The 17,714-nt window shown below is 39.3% G+C and overlaps 1 protein-coding gene across 4 annotated transcripts in view; it reads left to right on the top strand.

Moving 5' to 3' along the window:
* Positions 1–12,520: 12,520 nt before the first annotated feature.
* adcy2b (adenylate cyclase 2b (brain)) overlaps positions 12,521–17,714 on the top strand; it is a 617,126-nt gene continuing 611,932 nt past the window's right edge. For 2 of the 4 annotated variants that reach the window (XM_072575141.1, XM_072575136.1), the window contains exon 1: positions 13,148–13,239. The gene's annotated coding sequence lies outside the window, so the exon portion shown is untranslated. Of the gene's footprint in view, positions 12,756–13,147; positions 13,240–13,800; positions 13,876–17,714 lie in introns of those variants that run through there. The other 2 variants (XM_072575137.1, XM_072575138.1) reach the window with 2 other exon arrangements.

Raw genomic sequence — 17,714 nt, 5'->3', positions numbered from 1 at the left:
ATGCTTCAGCCTTTGCAAAAGGTTTGAGATTCTTTCAGATTGTTTGGGTGAGAGTGGAGGTCACAGGGTGGATCACAACTGTTCTATACAGAAAGGCACTGAAATGGCGGGGTGGTGAAACAAAACACGTTATCGTAGGGAATAGTACAGAGGGGTTGATACCATCCTCTGCAGCAAAGCTGCAGATAGCTGTGTGGGCTCAGAGCTGGGGAAAAAAAATCTTGCAGCTGGAAGGGGACAATCTAGCCATCATGATTCATGTTGTTACCAATGACATAGGCAGAACAAAGGAGGCTCTGCATAGTTAGTATGAAACTCAAAAAGGTTGCAATCTTTGGATTATCACCTGATCGTGTGCAAAATATTGTGTAGCAAATCAGATTATAGAGATGAACATTTGGCTCAAAAAGGTTGGTGTGGGAGAAGTGGGTTGGGAGGATACTGTCACTAGTATTACTAAAATAAAAGTGAGTGCTGTAGTATTAGGACAGTCTCCACCTGAACCATGTTGGGACCTTTGTTCTTGCAGATGCATAACAAGTTATGCAGAAAAGATTTAAAACTAAATGGTGGAGGCAAGGGATCAAACTTGATAAGATGTGGTTCATCAAGAAAGGTAATCAAAGAACAGAGACAAGGCAAGAGAAGGTATTAACATCAGAAATGAAAAACAGACCATGACAGTAAGGTATAGAGAGTACAAATAAGGATAAAGCAAATAAGAAACGGCTATGGTTTCAAAAATAATAAAAAAGGATAAAGCTTAGGGCTTTGAATGTGAATACATATTGAAAACATTTGAAACCAAACAAGTGAACAGTGCATAAAAATAAATGAGATCTGATAGCCATTACAGTGACATAATTACAGGATGATTTGGACTCATTTTCATACTGAAGGATGCAGGATATTTAGGGACTACAGGAACTTAGGAAAAAAGTGGAAAACATTTAGGAAAAATCTGATTATTAATGATGGTATTAGTACAATAGAAAGGGATGACCCGAGTTCAGGAAACCAGAAAATGGAAATGGTTTAAATTGAGATAAGAAATGATAAAGGCAAAAAGTATGGGGACAGTAGTGTACACATGCTGTAATAGTAATTGTAAAGTAATATGGAGCATAATGGACAAAATACAAGAGCTTGCCAAAAAGGTATTGATGGGAAATCTTAATCTGTAGATAGACTGAAAAAGTATGATGGACAAAGGTGGCATAGATGACTAGTTCATGGATTTTTAATGATAGTTTCTTATAACAGCATGTTTTGGAGCCAGACAGCAGGTGATACAAGACCAGGTACCGTACAATGAGGTAAGATTAATTAATGATCTTGTAATGAAGATCTGCTGAGGTAGCAGTGACTATAGTGTGACTGAATTTCACTTTCAGTTTGAAGGAAAGAAGGGTTGGAGACTATTTTTAAAAACTTAAGCAAGCACTATCAGGAGTGAGTGAAAGCATAGCTGGCTAAAGAGAATGGGAAAATTGGGTTGAAATGGTCATTAGTGGTAGAGATAGATAGAGCGGCAGACATTTAAAGGGGATTCCAAGAATAAGAAAAATTCTAAGATATGGGTCCACCATCCATAGTCAACTAGAATGCAATGGAAGCAATTCAGAAAAGGTTTAGCAGACTACGTTTTGAAATAGGTGAGTTGTCTAATTAGGAAAGATTGAACAGATTAGGCTTGTATCTGCTGATAGAAGAACAGAAGGTGATTTGATTGAAACATAATATCCGGAAGTGCCTTGGCAGGGTAGATATGGAGAGGACTTCTTTTTGAGAGGATTTAGAACTATGGGTCACTGTTTAAATATAAAGGCTCACCCATTTAAAAGATATGAGGCAATTTTATGTCCCACTGAGGATTGAGGCTTTGAAACGTTCTTACTGAAAATGTGATGGAAGCAGGGTTATTAAATATTTTTCAGTCAGAGGTAGGCAGATTATTGATAAGCAAGCTGTCAAAACGTTGTGAGCAGGCAGAATGCAGGTTTGTGGTTACAATCAGATCAGCAATATACTTATTAATTGATAGACTAGGCTCATGCGCAGAATGGCCTAATCCTGCTCCTTGTTTGAATGTTCATATTTATGAATCAGATTAATGCCAACATGAGGTTCAATCCCCTTTCATGCTTAGGCAAACTGAGCATGCTTCTGCATCCTATTTGGAATCGAAGGTAGAAGATAGAGGGTGGTGGTGGTGGAGGATTGCCTTTCAGACTGGAGCTGCCATCTGACGAGTACTATGCCATAAGGATCGTGGTGGGTCTATTGCTTTTCGTCATTGATATAGGTGAACACAGGACGTATGGTTAGTAACTTTGCAGATGATACCAAAATTTGAGGTGTAGTGGACAGCAAAGAAGGTTACTTCAGAGCATAACGGGATCTTGATCAGATGGGCAATGGGCTGAGGAGTGGCAGATTAAGTTTAATTTAGAAAAATAGGAAGTGCTGCATTTTGGAAAGACAAATCAGGGCAGGACTCATACCCTTAATCATAAGGTTCTGGGCTGTGTTGCTGAACAAAGAGACCTAGTGAGTGCAAGTTCATAGTTCCTTGAAAGTTGAGTTGCACGTAGACAGGATAGTGAAAGCTGCATTTGGTATGCTTGCCTTCTTGGTCAGTGTATTGAGTATAGGAGTTGGGAGGTCATGGAACGGCTGTACAGGACATTTGTTAGGCCACTTTTGGAGTATTATGTGCAATTCTGGTCTCCCTGTTATATGAAGGATGTTATAAAACTTGAAAGGATTTATGAGGATGGTGCTAGGGTTGGAGGAGTTGAGCTACAGTGAAGAGGTTGAATAGGCTAGGGCTATTTTCCCAGGAGCAGAGTCTAAGGGCTGACCTTAGAGGTTTATAAGATCACGAAGGGCATGGGTACGATAAACAGACAAAGTCTTTTCCACTAGAGTGGGTGAGTCCAAAACGAGAGGGCATAGGTTTATGGTAAGAGGGGAAAGATTTAGAAGGGACCTAATAGGCAACCTTTCCCAAGCAGAGGATGGTGCACGCTTGGAAGGAACTGCCAGAGAAAGTGCCAAACTTGGTCCAAACTCTGGTAACTTACATCTCTCATTCATATCAGTATGCTTTGAAGGGCTCCTGGCTCCCTGTTGAAATATGGCATTTCTCCTTTTCTTTCACCTTCCTCATCAAGGTTTCAAGTGCTGTGGAAATTTTTTAAAAAGTGTCTTCGCCCTAGCCTACTGTTTCATCTGCTGTCTCTGTACTCTCTGCAAAGCCTTACAGATATTATTTCAGTAGCTCATATCACAGCATTGCTTCCCTTTAAGGAGGTTCAGTCTGGCTCTCCATCACATTATTCACACATGCATGTGGACTCTCTGCAGAGCGTACAATCAATCTATACAACCTTTTATATTGGCTGCATACTGGGATCATGTTAATGAGTAGATCTAATTGGTTACCCTCTTAAAATTTTATGTATTACTTGGCCTTAATTTCTGTTTCAGTATGTTCTTTCATAGTAAAAAGGTAAGAAATGATAATAATGCTTACAGCAATTTATTTCTACATGTGTTTCAGCTTTAAGAACTGAGTATCTGAATGAGCCATAGTTCTGGATGACACCACATGACCAGCAGCCGTGTAGACTCCAAGCAGGAGCATGCAGGACATCATTTTACTTATTCATTCATGGATGTGGGTCAACATCTGACTTCAAGCTTTTTGAATAATGGATGGAGATACACTTTTTGGAGTTAGGTGTTTCAGAATCAATAAGCAGCAAAAAAAAATCAAGAAATCCATTGAAGGGATTTCAGAGTTTACATTTCAAGCCCATCTGAAAAGGAGCACAGAAATCCTGCACATCTGTAAGAAATGCTGGAGATCAGATGGTGTACAAACGAACTTCAGAATTCACCTACAGCTAATATCTCTCAAATTATGGCCACAAAAATCAATTGGATTATTTCATGACCAAAGCAAGGCTGTGGATTTCTCAGAGGCTGCCCATCTGAGTAGATAATGGAGCTAGTATTAGCTTCAACATCCATAAAAGCATTCCGAAACCATTTCCTGGATAAAACCAAGTCATGACATTGAAAAAAAGACTGTTAAGAGATTGCAGAAAATATGAAGCCACTGTAGCCGGACAACAACATCCGCAAGATTAGTTGCAGCTATCAATATTAACATGGGAGTCAGGATGCACAAAGCAAGCAGTTATTCCCATCAAAAAGCTGTCCTGCATTGCAAAACTCTTCGTAAGTCTTGCGTGCAAGCAGATAGTGGGCCTTCTTTTGTGAGAAATCCGGTTGTAAAGATGCAACCAAAAGACTACAATAGAAGATATAAGCAAACAAAAGCATGTGAAGTATATTAGATGTAACAGGGTTGGATAGAATTTGCATAAGTGCACAGATGTACATGAGGCTAGTAAAATAGAGCATGACAAAAATTTAGAACCTTCCAATCAGAAAACAGGTTTTCCAATTTGTGAATGTGGCACATTGTATGGATGAAACCTTAAAACAGTAGCTTTTAAAGCTATTAATTTCATTTGCCAGAAGAAAATTAATAAAGTCAAGCTCAAAACTAAAGATAGGACAGGAGCTACTGCATACATACTACCATCAGCATCTTGAAGGATATAGGATCATTGGAAATCAATGATGCAAAAAAAAAGCCAAACTGACTACAAATAATGGTCACCTAACCCTGGCATTGGTAGACTGATGACAAAAGTACAGCTATGGTATATTTGGAAGGAAGCCACAAATATTCTGTACGGTAGACATGAATAGACCCGAAATAGGACTACCAGTATATATGGAATTTAACATTGTGGAAAAATCAAAATGCCAATTACAACAGATCAGGCCAAGAATACTCTGAGTCAGTCTAGTACTTATAACAAACATACACAGGTAGAATTTACACCATAGGTAACTTCCAAAACGATACTTTATTACACCTCAGAGAAAATGCGATGTTGTCAATTGCCCTCCTAGAAAGTGCAGGGAGGCTTAAGAGCATTCGGAATAACTTGGAACATAATGCCATAATCTATTGTGTACTTAGCATACTGACAGAAGCTGTTCTATTACATGATTGTGAAAGAAAGGTGGCATAATCAGGATTTGTTTGGACAGAAGAATGAAAACGATTCCTGGATATGCATGTATTGCTAAGGATATTGCAGTGATGGGCAAAACCAAAGAAGAACATGGCTGACATTTTCACTCACTGAGGACAACAACTCATCATGAAGGACTTCATTTCAATAGCAGGAAATGCTAAATGATTTTAGGCCACATCAACTGTTTTGGTTCCATGTAATTAAGCTGCGAAATCCATCCAATGCAGGTAAAATTGTGAACGTATGATATATGCCTACTCCACAAAATAAAGACTACTTGCAGACATATTTTTTGATTTCCTTGCCCTATTCATAACAAAGCTTCCTGACAAAGTGGCATCGTGAAGAAAGCTCTTATGAAAAATGCTCCATATTATTAAGGTCAGACCATAAACACATGCTCAAACAACTCAAACAACCAGTGTCACCAGAAACCTGCATCTTACAGCAACTGTTTCAACCAGTCTGCTGTGAGAATTATCCAAGTGTGTCATAAAATTTGAGAAAGGTAATGAAAATCACTGCAAAACAAAAATTGTTTCAAATTAAATATTCTTTCCAAAACCAAAACCGCTCATAAAACTTGTGAAAATTATTCGTCAAAACTGAGATGACAAATACATGGTTGTGCTACCAAACTATTTGCCTCACTGAAGTGTGCAATGTTACTGAAAAAATTGGGAGTTACTGTCCTTCAACACTACACAATGGTGAAGATGATAATCCTGAAAGAGCTAGGAGCTTACCTCAAGCAAGATGGTAAACCAACTGTACTTGGATCCAAAGGTTTCTCAGAAGACAAACCCAAATTATTTCAACATAAAAAACACTTTTTTTTTAAAGTATCTTAAGATTCTACTAGTATCTGTTTGGTAGTCAAACCATTGGAAATAATTTAGTATAAAACAATGAAATACACTAGAGACAACAACTTCTACTAAAAGTCCTGGGAAATTACTGTGATGTTGAATACAAGCCTTGTATCAAAATGGCTACATCAGAAACTGAGCACATCATCAAATCTGAACAATAATGCAGAAATCCTTCTAGATTTACAGTAGGCATTATGGTAGAGGTGAAAGACCTGTGTAAGGTCGATTTGATGAACTTTAGGCAGCACAAATGCAATTACTTTCACGAAGAAATGGCTAATGATCCATGAATGAAGGCACCATGCATAATTGTTGCTTTTGGCCTTGCAGAGATCAATGAAGTATCTCAAAAGAATACAATTTTTAAAAGGGAAACAAGTGCTTGTATCTGAAGCGCTTTATTGGGCCTTGTCACAGCTACATCAGGAATATGTGGGCATAAAGAAAACAAGGCACCTGGCACATTGACCAGCAGCCAATGACAGGAAGGAAGTGTAAAACATGCCAGAGTCATGAAACATAGCAACACAAAAGAGCCTCTACCTTCTTATGAGATTTCATCAATCCATTGGTCTTATATTAAAGGTTTCATTCACCATAAATGGTAATGATTGTCTTCTAGTCTTCCACTAGTTTTCCAAATTACTAATTGTCATTGAAAGAATACTTTAAATGCACCCAAAGCAGACACAGTGAGTGACATATTCAATTTATTTGGTATCGTTAAGAGATCATACCTGATTAACAATCGCAGAATATGGCTACAGTATTTAAGGATGTGTATGTCAAATGGTGCACAAACTATGTGGCAGCCTCACCATATTATTATTATTGCCAAGCGAATGGTTTTCACTCTCACAGCACTTATGAATTACAATGTGACAAAACCATAATTTTGCTCTGAGGAAGCGTCACTCGACCTGAAATATTAACTGATTTCTCTCCAAAGATGCTGCCAAACCTGCTGACCTTTTCCAGCAATTTCTATTTTTCTCAGTAATTTTCTATTGCTATTGCACACCTAAGACCTACGTTTTTCGAAGTGGGCTTACCATCACTAGCATTTTTGGAATGCAAGTTAGAATAATCCTGCCGAACCATCACTTGTCCACGTTCTCAGAAAGCACAATTTTTTTTGAAAAACACTCAAGAATGAAGATAGCACATGACCAAAATATGGGTGCAAAACTGCTTAATTTGTGCAGAGCACAAAAGGTCAGGGGCATATATCCAATCCGGGGAATCGGGTTACCAGTCAGCCTAGATCCATGCAGTCACAACATCAAATGGAGCAATGTTAAAGACATTATAATAAGCAAAGATAGGAAACTGCACCACATTCCAACTGTACACAGATACACGGACAATGAAAGTGTGTTGGCTGTGGCCATGATGGTTTTTCACATATTCAGCAACACGCAAGTGACCAAGACACATAAAAAATCAAGAACAACCAACTGTGAAGTCTAGATCTCCAGAAGGTTATACTGTCTCCGAGGATTGTCACACCATTTGTACACTATACACAAATTTGTAAATTTCATAATTCTTATTTGTGTAAAATGTTTTGCAATTACCTAATGTATTTTTGTTCACAGCACATTAATTTTCTCTTGCAGGAGAAAATTATGTATTCCAGCTTCACGAGCTAAACAAGCGAATGAAGACCAGCATAAGGGTGACACCATATGGCCAGCAGTCATAAGTCAAAACAGCAGAGCCCGAGACAATAAGGATGTGTAATTGAAAGTTATCACTTTGTCTACTCAGTAAACTTGTTTGGGATTTTTAACTAAATTGAACCAATGTTACTTAGCAATCTAATATGGAAGTGGCAATGTTGTGTTAAGGAACACAAAATAAGCATATGACAGCACAACTTTGATTTGTGAGAACATTTAGTCTAACATTATTGAAGAAGGTAATTACTATTTAGCTATTTTCAAGAACTAATCCAAAAATAAATCTCATGCTGTCTCCAGGAGGATCTCTTGCAAAGTTTCATGAGATACATTAACTTCTCTGAATAAGCATTCTGACTTTGCTGTTAGATGTGAGTCTTTTTTTAGAATTAGTGATTAAGTTTGCAAAAGTATTTTCTTAATGAAAATATGTTCCAGATAACTCTTTGAAGTTATGCAACTATGAGCCACATGTTTGCCTCCCATCTCCACCAGGTACTAAATTTTCATCACTGGCCTCCATTGTAATGGAAGTTTCAATTCATCTTCATTTCTTCCTGCAGTGAAATGTTTTTACCTCCCACAGCGTATGGTAATGTTCATGATACTATACAGGGCATGTCTAACCTATTCTTTTATCATCCTGTCTCAAATCAACCTGAAATTGACAATTTTTCAGTTTTTCTGCACAAAGATGCTGCTGTGCTGTCATGTTCTTTTAAACCTGTTTTGCCTTTCAAGAGTTCATTGCTGGCACTGCTGAAATCAATCAAATAGACACAAATTACTGTATCCAGCTCCCTTGATTGTCTTTCAGATTTGTACTCCTGCCAGGCTGTGCATTAGAATGTCTGATACCAGGTTATTTTCTATAAAATGTATAAATGCCTGAAAGCGTTAATATTAACCCATGATGATGTCATACAGACTTATGATCCTGAAGGACCTTAAAGGAACTCAAAGATTTACAACTGGCAGTTGTAACAATGTCTTGCATATCAATGTGGCTTGTACATAGTTTCTATTATGCAATTAACTGCATCCTGTTTAAGACAAGATCCACTTCTCATTGGACACTCAATTGATTTCCTTCTACCATACTGGGTCAAGCACACCCTGTAGATCCCTACCAGGAAGGTGAATGGAGGCAGTAAATCTACCAAATAGATCACAAATGATGAGCAGTGGTGAGGATTCATCTTACAACTCTTCAAAGGTACATTTGAATCAAACAGGTGCTCAGAATTTATTTTTCCTTTTCGTGTAAGTAAGGTCACAATAATCAAAAAGGTTCCATACTTCCCTTGTTTTGAAGTTACTGTGATGTTTGATTAATCCACTGGAAGTCTGACTACTTATGACTTGCACAGGGATTTCTTTATAAACTGCTTCTGTACCAGCAGCATCAACTTCTGCACAGGGTTGGAGGATATTTTGCACTCACTCTACTTTGAAAGCAGATTAAATTTCCTCGGATAACTTACTGTTTCATTCCTAACTGCTGCCATCCTGGAACATGAACATTAAGGCTTAAGGACCTCATTACTTCACTGTAGAGCTCCACTTCTGCAACATCGATCAGACTCTGACTTCTATCTTTTAGTTGCATCCTTGTGCACTCATTAAGTCACCCGCCTGGATTGGCACCTCTGCAAGGCTGACGTGCCAACTCCAAGGTCTCCTCCTTTATGTGGGTGAGAATGTGGAGTCATGGATACTTCAACTAATCTTGGCATTTTCTGTAATATTGTTTTCTGTTTTCCCACAAGTACAAAAAGGAAGATTTAATTTCCCCACAAAGACAAGCACAACACCAATGGTGACGGGGATGGGGGTGGGGGGGGGGGGGGGGAGGTTAGCAACCCATGATGGAGGCCACAGAGGAGACTTGTGGGATTAGCGAACATAGGCAAGTGACCCTCACTGAGGGGTAGCATAACTCTAATAGGAAATGCTGCTGCCTCAGTCATTTGTCACCATCTAATCCAATGCTCTTCCACCATCACATGCAAGACCCAAAAGGAAAGGAGTGTGGAGCACTCACCTTGGCACATCAAATTGTGGGCATGGATGTGCTTTTGGCACTAGATTCAGTTTTTGATGTAATCCCATAGCTGCTGACTTTCTCTGCAATCTGCATCTAGACGTTCTTGACAGGTAGTGTTCACTACTCCTAATCTTGGGAGAGGAGAATCTCCTGTTTTGGTCTTGGAGTTTGCAGAAGAACTTGCAGGAGTGCATTACTAACATGTGCAACCACCTGAGGTCTTCCTTCCATTAGGAATGGTGTTGCCTTTTGGTGAGCCCATTAATTGTTTTGCATCTTCAGTGAGGTCAGTGACAACAGGGTGTCTCAGGATAGCAATGGAATCATAACCCAAGGCAACATCAGTAGTAGCAAAACAACACAGGCTTACAGGACAGCATGGTAGCTCAGTGGTTAGCACTGCTGCTTCATAGCACCAGGGACCCAGGTTTGATTCCAGCCTTGGACAACTGTCTGTGTGGAGTTTGCACATTCTCCCAGTGTCTGCGTGGCTTTCCTCCGGGTGCTCCAGTTTCCTCCCACAATCCAAAGATGTGCAGGTCACGTGAATTGGCCATGCTAAATTGCCCGTAGTGTTAGGTGCATTAGACAAAGGAAAATGGGCCTGTGTGGGTTACTCTTCGGAGGGTCGGTGTGGACTTGTTGGGCTGAAGGGCCTGTTTCCACACTATAGGGAATCTAATCTAATGGGAATACGTAGGGATCATTTGTTCATATAGCAGTTAACTATAGGATCAGCTGCTCTAAGTATGCCACCAGGGCTGATTCAGCATTAGCTGATGCTGATTTTTTTGTTTGGAAGGATTGGAAGGCTCCCATGCATCAAGCTGCTTAATTGGTTGCTCCTCTATCATTGCATTCTTTAATTGGATGGCTGCTGCGAGAACATATGCAACTAACTACCTATTAATGGATACAGGATTCATTTACAGTACTGCATCTGCATAAAATTCAGCTTAGAGTCTGGCTCCTGAACACATCCACTTTCCAACCTGCCACAGAGTATTTTTTTTTTAAATCCAAGATTTAGTTCAGTGCCAGTAGGTATCCACTGGGCCATGTTATTTTAATTGACCAACAATCTACCAGTTGCCTCTTCATACCCAATTTGGAAAAACAGTTGGCAAGTAGAATATAAATGATTCACTGGAGTTAAACCATCTTAAGTCTCAATTAGTTCCACTGGGTAATGTGGTGGCTTGGTATTGTAAAGCTAGATCTCCACCTACTTGAAGTCTGCTACCTGTCCAAATCCAGGCCTGATGTTTTCTCCTAATCTTTCATTCAGTGCACTCTTGTCAGATTAAAGTCACAAATGTGAGTGGGATAGATATTTTTAATTAACCTATTCAGATGTGTTATGTTACATCCCCAGTGTAGGTGGGAATCCAGACCTCTGGCTCAAAGACTGTGCCACTATAGATATTAAAAGTCATGGTCCACTTTCAGCTGGAATTGCAGTAACAACCTGAAAATGCTGCCTTTATGGCTCTACCAGCTGAACTATCAAACTTGAGTCATATTAGTGGGATAAAGTAAGAATAACAACCCGTAAATAATCTAAAATCATCCCATCAGGCTACACAAATTCTTACTAAGAGACAATGACTGTGACAGAAGTTATTGCATTAGGTTCAACATAACGTAATTTCCCTTAATCTTGTTGGTTTTACCTTTGAGATATTGGCCTGACTGTCATTAACTCTATTCTATAATGTGTAATTTGATGCTGTCCTGGAATTGAAAAATAACCTATTTTCCTAGTTTGACAACACTGGTAACAAAGAATATAAAAGTTTAACACACTCTACAAATGTATCATGTAATGATGTACTTAAAATTTGGTTACAAATGATTTTCAAAAAGGTTTTAAAATTTTGTAGAAAGAAAATTAACATTGGTCAAAGACCTTTTCACGTTTCCATTTTATTTCTTCAAGGGACTGACGAACCAGTATCAGGAAAATTGAATATGCTGCTGCCATCTTCTCTATGGTTAGGCAACTGGCAGAAGGGTGCGACCAAGGGGAGAGAGAACCATCCAAAAAAACAAAACAAAAGCGAAGCCACTCCAATGGTTGGCCGGCTGTGACTGGCAAATTGGGATCAGAATGTTAATTATCTGTTGGTGCAGCTAAGTACAGTATTTGTGTTCACAACTTTGTATATTGCGAACGTCTTCCCACATCCATAATCCTTCACTGTTTTGAGGAGTGTTCAGCCAGAAAATGCTTCACTGCAAATTAGTTTCAGACAACCTGTTGTATGATCCATACGAGGTAAAAACAATGACTGCAGATGCTGGAAACCAGATTCTGGATTAGTGGTGCTGGAAGAGCACAGCAGTTCAGGCAGCATGCGAGGAGCAGTAAAATCGACGTTTCGGGCAAAAGCCCTTCATCAGGGGCTTTTGCCCGAAACGTTGATTTCGCTGCTCCTCGCATGCTGCCTGAACTGCTGTGCTCTTCCAGCACCACTAATCCAGAATCTGGTTTCCAGCATCTGCAGTCATTGTTTTTACCTTATATGTTAGACTACTTACCAAGTTTGGCTCTCCTTGTTTAGCAGATAACTGACACCAATGTTATTGTTTTCCCGAGCGCAAGAGCTTTTCATTTGACAAAGGGGCAATTTATTTGTTGTGAACAGAGCCGAACAATTCGAGCGATTGTTTATGCCAGATGTCAGCTACAAGGCTTCGGACACTCTGACTCCGCAGAGAAGTGCGAAAAATCAATGAAAGTGGTTTCCATGCGACTTTCGATAATACATCTGGAAGCGGAGGAAACATTTTCTGAATTTCGGTCAAGTTAACATAACTTCAACCTGAATTTTTCATTGTCTGTCCGTCCACCCAGGAGCACTCTGTGTGAGCCGGCGTGCAGTTGAAGGGTCATCCTGCGGGGGAGCAGCCGTGCCGCCGGATCACTGGTGCTGGCGTCTCCCGCTCTTTCCGTCCTCGTGCTGACCCGGGAGCCTCGCAACTTTCTCAAAGGCGCCAGGTTCGAAGCCCCGAGCTGCCTCGTTGTCAGGTACTAGAGTGAAACTCGCGGAGCAAATAGCCTCTTGCCCTGATGGGGAGTTTCCGTTATCTTTGCCGTGAAGGTTATAATATTTGGGGTGGGGTAGGCTCGGGGTGATGGGCTGGTTGCTGGGCAGCGGCAGTCACTACAGAACAACTCAGGCTGGAAAGGGGAGTCGCTGCGTTTGGGACGCGTTGCTTTTTAACAGAAGTAGAGAGCACGCAGTAGTCACATTTCATCCAGGCACCAGTTCCTCGCCGGACCAACCACATCGGCGGCCGCAAGAGGGTTTCCTTTTGATTTCTTATCGCAAAAGCGTCTGTGCAGCGTGTGTAAGAGGCGGCAGTCGAGCGTGGTTGGGGGTGGGGGGGGTGGTGGGGTGGGTGGGAGCTGCGGGCTCCCTTCAGCAGCCAGAGAGCGGGCAAGAGGACAGCTGCACAGCGAACAAAACTCTAAGGCAGCTGAGGAGTCTGCTGGCTCAGTTTGGAGATCCGTAAGTAATATAGTGCTTTGTTGTTGTTGAAGCTAGAAAGGAAACGAGGAGAAACGTCCACTGTGAACTGTAACCGCGGCGCCTGTGTAATTAAAATCATTTAGAATAATTGTTATCACTCGTTTCCATTTCCAAGGCGCTATAGAGGAGCTGCACACTTGTCTATTTAAAATAATATTATGTTTATCGGTTACATGTTAACTCCCTCACTTAAAGCAGGATTTTATATATATTATATATATATATATATATATATATATATACACACACACGAATGTAAATGGTTGGACTTATTTATGACGTGAGGAGTAGTTTTTTGAAACGGTTGTGCCCGGAATGGACAGGAAACAGCAAAGTGACTGCTGGCGGGTTTGCTTTTTAGTTGTTGATTTGTGCAGCTTTGTTCCTGGAGCCGATATATCCGCTGGTTGATCGCTGTCTGGAGTGCTGAATGACATTGGCTTCGCTGTAGTTTGAGGATGATCGACTGTTTCAAAATTTCAGTCCTTGGTGGCAGGCTTAGAATGAATGAACTCAACTGGGGCGGGCGGGAGGAATAACTGAAAGACTGTACTTTAGATGCATTAAAGCCAGTTCAGGCGAGTTGAATCGTTGAAAGCCTCAAATGGAAAAAAGGTAAGCGAGACTTGTCAGCTTGATCTATTCCGTGAGAACACTTTACTCCTCAATCAAATGAACGGGCGCCCAAAGCAGATTAATTTGTACACATTTATGGGCAAGGATTGTAATTTGGAAGCGCCGTTATCAAGTGAATTGGGTTTAAGCTGGTCACAACAACGTATTATTAATCGACGAAGCTGCGAAAATAGATTCGAAACTGAAGGTTACCATCCAAATCTCCACAGAGCAGAGGGAGAGACAGAGCAAAAAGCTTGTCATTCAGATGTGTTTATTGTGCTGCGCGCGTAGCTGGTTCAGCCGGAGTGAAACGGCATCGAGTCCCCATGGGGAGTGATCGGTCAGAAGTTATTCAAAGGAGTAAGCAAGAACACGCAATTATTATAAAGCGTTCTAAGTAATTTCTCTGGTCTCAACATAGCTCTGGGTTTATGGTATAAAGAGAACGATTGTCATTTCGCAAATCAGCCCACTATATTCTAATTTAATAAAGTGTGAACTCTTCACTGATACTTTCAACTGAGTGAGATTACAACAAACTTTATGCGGAAGGTTGCTGGACAGTGCAATCATTTAGACTTGGAATGGTGAGGAAAGCAACATTGCATATATTTTAAAGGAAAACACGATCATATCTTCTCTTCCAAAGTATTTTCCTCACCTATTAGACTCATGCTACTTACACACCCACCATTTCCAAGAAAACAATGAACATAGTTTATGATTTATGGTAATTTTTGTCTAATTATCCTTGTATTTGTCTTTGGCAACATCTCTATTAAACAAAGTTGTTGGCAGCTTTGAGTGATGAAATCTTCTTTGTAGGAATTTTTGACTATCATCACCGTTAAGTTTCATGGAACCTTGGTTAAGTAAATAATAAAACCAAATATTTTGGATACTGTACACTCAATTTACTGAAGTACACATCTCTTTTGAATTTTGGAAATATCAAAACTAATACCAGTATTATGTAGGCAAATATTGACATTTAGATATGCATTGAAGTTGAAGAAATACAGCAATATTTGAGCTAATGATTCATGGTCAATAAATTTTGAATAAGATTCCAAGACCTTAAATTATCTTCTCCAAAATAACTTAGTCCTTTGTAGTTTTAAAATACACTGCCCAATCAATACTCTTAATACAATATTTTGGTCTACTTAATTCCTCCATCTGCTACAAAAGTTCTTTAACGGAGTTTCTAGAATTCAAAAAGCAGAGGACATCTCTGGATATCTTTCCACTCAGCTTAAATTTCAATTCCTTTGAAGTGAACTATTCCAATAATCTTAATGATACTGTCAAAATCCAATTTAACACTTGTTCATGGTTTTACACATTGTACAGCAATATGGACTTCTTGTTTCAGTGAATGCAATTAATATATCAAGGTATGAAAATACCACTTGCAATACTAAAAAAAACTCTGCTGTAAAGAGAGACATCAGATCATGTTGACACATGATGGTTGCCCAGTTACCTTCATTAGCATGTGAAACTACATGAACCTTATACTAAACCTCAGAAAAAAACACCCTTTGTTCCCAAATCTGTCAGCTATCTCAAAATGAAGTAAAGTACAGAGTCCATTTTATTTCTGGTCGCAATAAAATTTTACAATATATACAAGTAGCGATACAAAATTTTGATTTAATGACTGAATTTTTAAATTAAAAAAATGCAAGTGTCATCTTCTTGTGGCCTTAATATTATGGAATATTATTTTGAAGTACGTGTATTTTGCTTTCTTCATCCTTCTGAGGGAGATAATATGTATGTGTTTCCTCAAGTGTACTAAATTGCATCTGTTAGAATATAACATTAAAATAGGCCATTTGGCCCAACCTATATATGGTGGTATTTATGCTGTAATTAAGTGTCATTCCATTGTTTCACATCTACGTCAAATTGCATTAACTCTTGATTCTCAGCTTCCTTTGACCTTCTCGAACTGAGGGGACATCAGGCTTTGAGCTAAATTATAAAGCAAGATTCACAATATTGCCTAGACTTTAGCCCAAATCCCATGCAAATTGATAGGGAGGAGGATAGACTAGGAGAATAAATCTATTTTTAGAGAGGAAGTATGGGAAAAGGATTTATTTTCTTGGGCTACAGTGACTGGTGATGGGACGGGCAGGTGTACCGTCTGGAATGAACCAGCAGGTAAACCTGTAGTCGAAGTCATTCAACTAGTATAGATAGCACTGGAAGGGGAAATCTGCAAGACATTAATTACACTTAAATGCAAATGTACATGAAAGATAAAAATAAGTCAGACTAAATTAAGGTTGGATTCAAATGGCTAGAAAATAAACAGTTTAAAAATAAAGATGGAGGAAGTTTCAATAAATTTAATTTAATTTGACTGTACAGGAAAGCAAACAACATGTATTAAAAGAGAACTGAAAGTAATCATACATTATAAGGAATCAGAGTTTGCAAGGATTACTGAGATTTGGTGTTAAGAAATTTCAGTACTGCAAAATAAGTATTGCAGTGTGAAAAGAAAGTAAAATAAAAGATAGAGTACCTGTATTTCTAGAGATAAGAACAGCAGGTGGGAAAAAAGTGGCAGGCATCAGTACAGCAGAAGTATAATCCATGTGATGGATAAAATAAAGGATCAATCATACTTGTGGGATAATGGGATTCCCTCAGTCACAATGGTGGTAGAATGCACTCCTGTAGTCGTTAAGATGCTGTACCAATTGGAGGTATTCTGAATAAGAAGGCTCCCACTCCCTCAACATGCTACTCAAATGAAATCACTAAGAGACTCATGTAAATGTGGGGAAGGTTCCCTGCATTTGTCATGACTTGTACAACCTGAGGCATCCTTGGCTGCCTTACAAGTCCTTGCCAACATTAGTGTCTGTGGTTGGATTCTGACAAGAGGTATCCAGTAAAATCAAAGTTCATGAAATCAGTGTGAACCACTTTACAGTGTAACTGGAATGCAAGAACTGTGGCTTGGACTCCAGTGCAGTTATCAAGTTAGCTGTTGGTCTTCTGAAAGTGAATCATGCAGTTTGTTAGTTTCCGCTGCCTTGGTTGGTCTGGACGAACCCTTCATTACAGCCCTTAAGAGGATTTGTGCTTTGTATTGGAGTGCTGCATATTGCACAACACTGCAGTGCAGAAGGGATAGGAGCCAGGCCCATGTGAAGTCATTTATACTTTTACCACTATCTCTGGTGGGCCCTAATCTGTTTCTAGGTAATTGTTTTCTGGACCTATTTAAAGGACATGTTCTTCCATCATTGACAGGACTGAGATAATGGCCATTACAAAATTGATGCATACCATATATTGGTCATTGTTTGCACTATTCTCCTAGAAGTCTGGAAGACCTCATTACCACAAAACGTGGTTTCTGAAAAGGAAAACTTGAAATCGACACCAGAAGTCAGCCAGCAATAACTAATCCAGGAAAATGTACCGTTGCCAATAAAATGACTGCAACTACAGATCAGTATTTAGACAATCTATGCATAATTTCTTTTGCCTGATTTTAATCATTAATTTCCCAAAATACTTTAAGATTATACAGACCTTGGTAGACTTCAAAGTTGTGTTTGTATTTTTAGGAATGGTACTTGAACGTATTTATAGTTTAAACTTTTTGTTAATAGTTAGTATATCTTCACTTGAATAAGTTTTGTTTGTGATAATCGAGTTAAATATTTGCCGTTCACAAACCTAGCTGACTTGTTTCTGATACTGCTCTGTATAATCACCATTTCTCAGTTAAAACTTTGTTGTTACCAGTGGAAGAGTCTAACAAATGAATGAATCTCTTAAATCTCTCCTCACTGGGTCATAATGAA

The sequence above is a fragment of the Chiloscyllium punctatum genome, chromosome 8, assembly GCF_047496795.1.
Source record: "Chiloscyllium punctatum isolate Juve2018m chromosome 8, sChiPun1.3, whole genome shotgun sequence".
Taxonomy (NCBI): Eukaryota; Metazoa; Chordata; class Chondrichthyes; order Orectolobiformes; family Hemiscylliidae; genus Chiloscyllium; species Chiloscyllium punctatum.
This window is presented reverse-complemented; position numbering and strand designations above follow the sequence as displayed.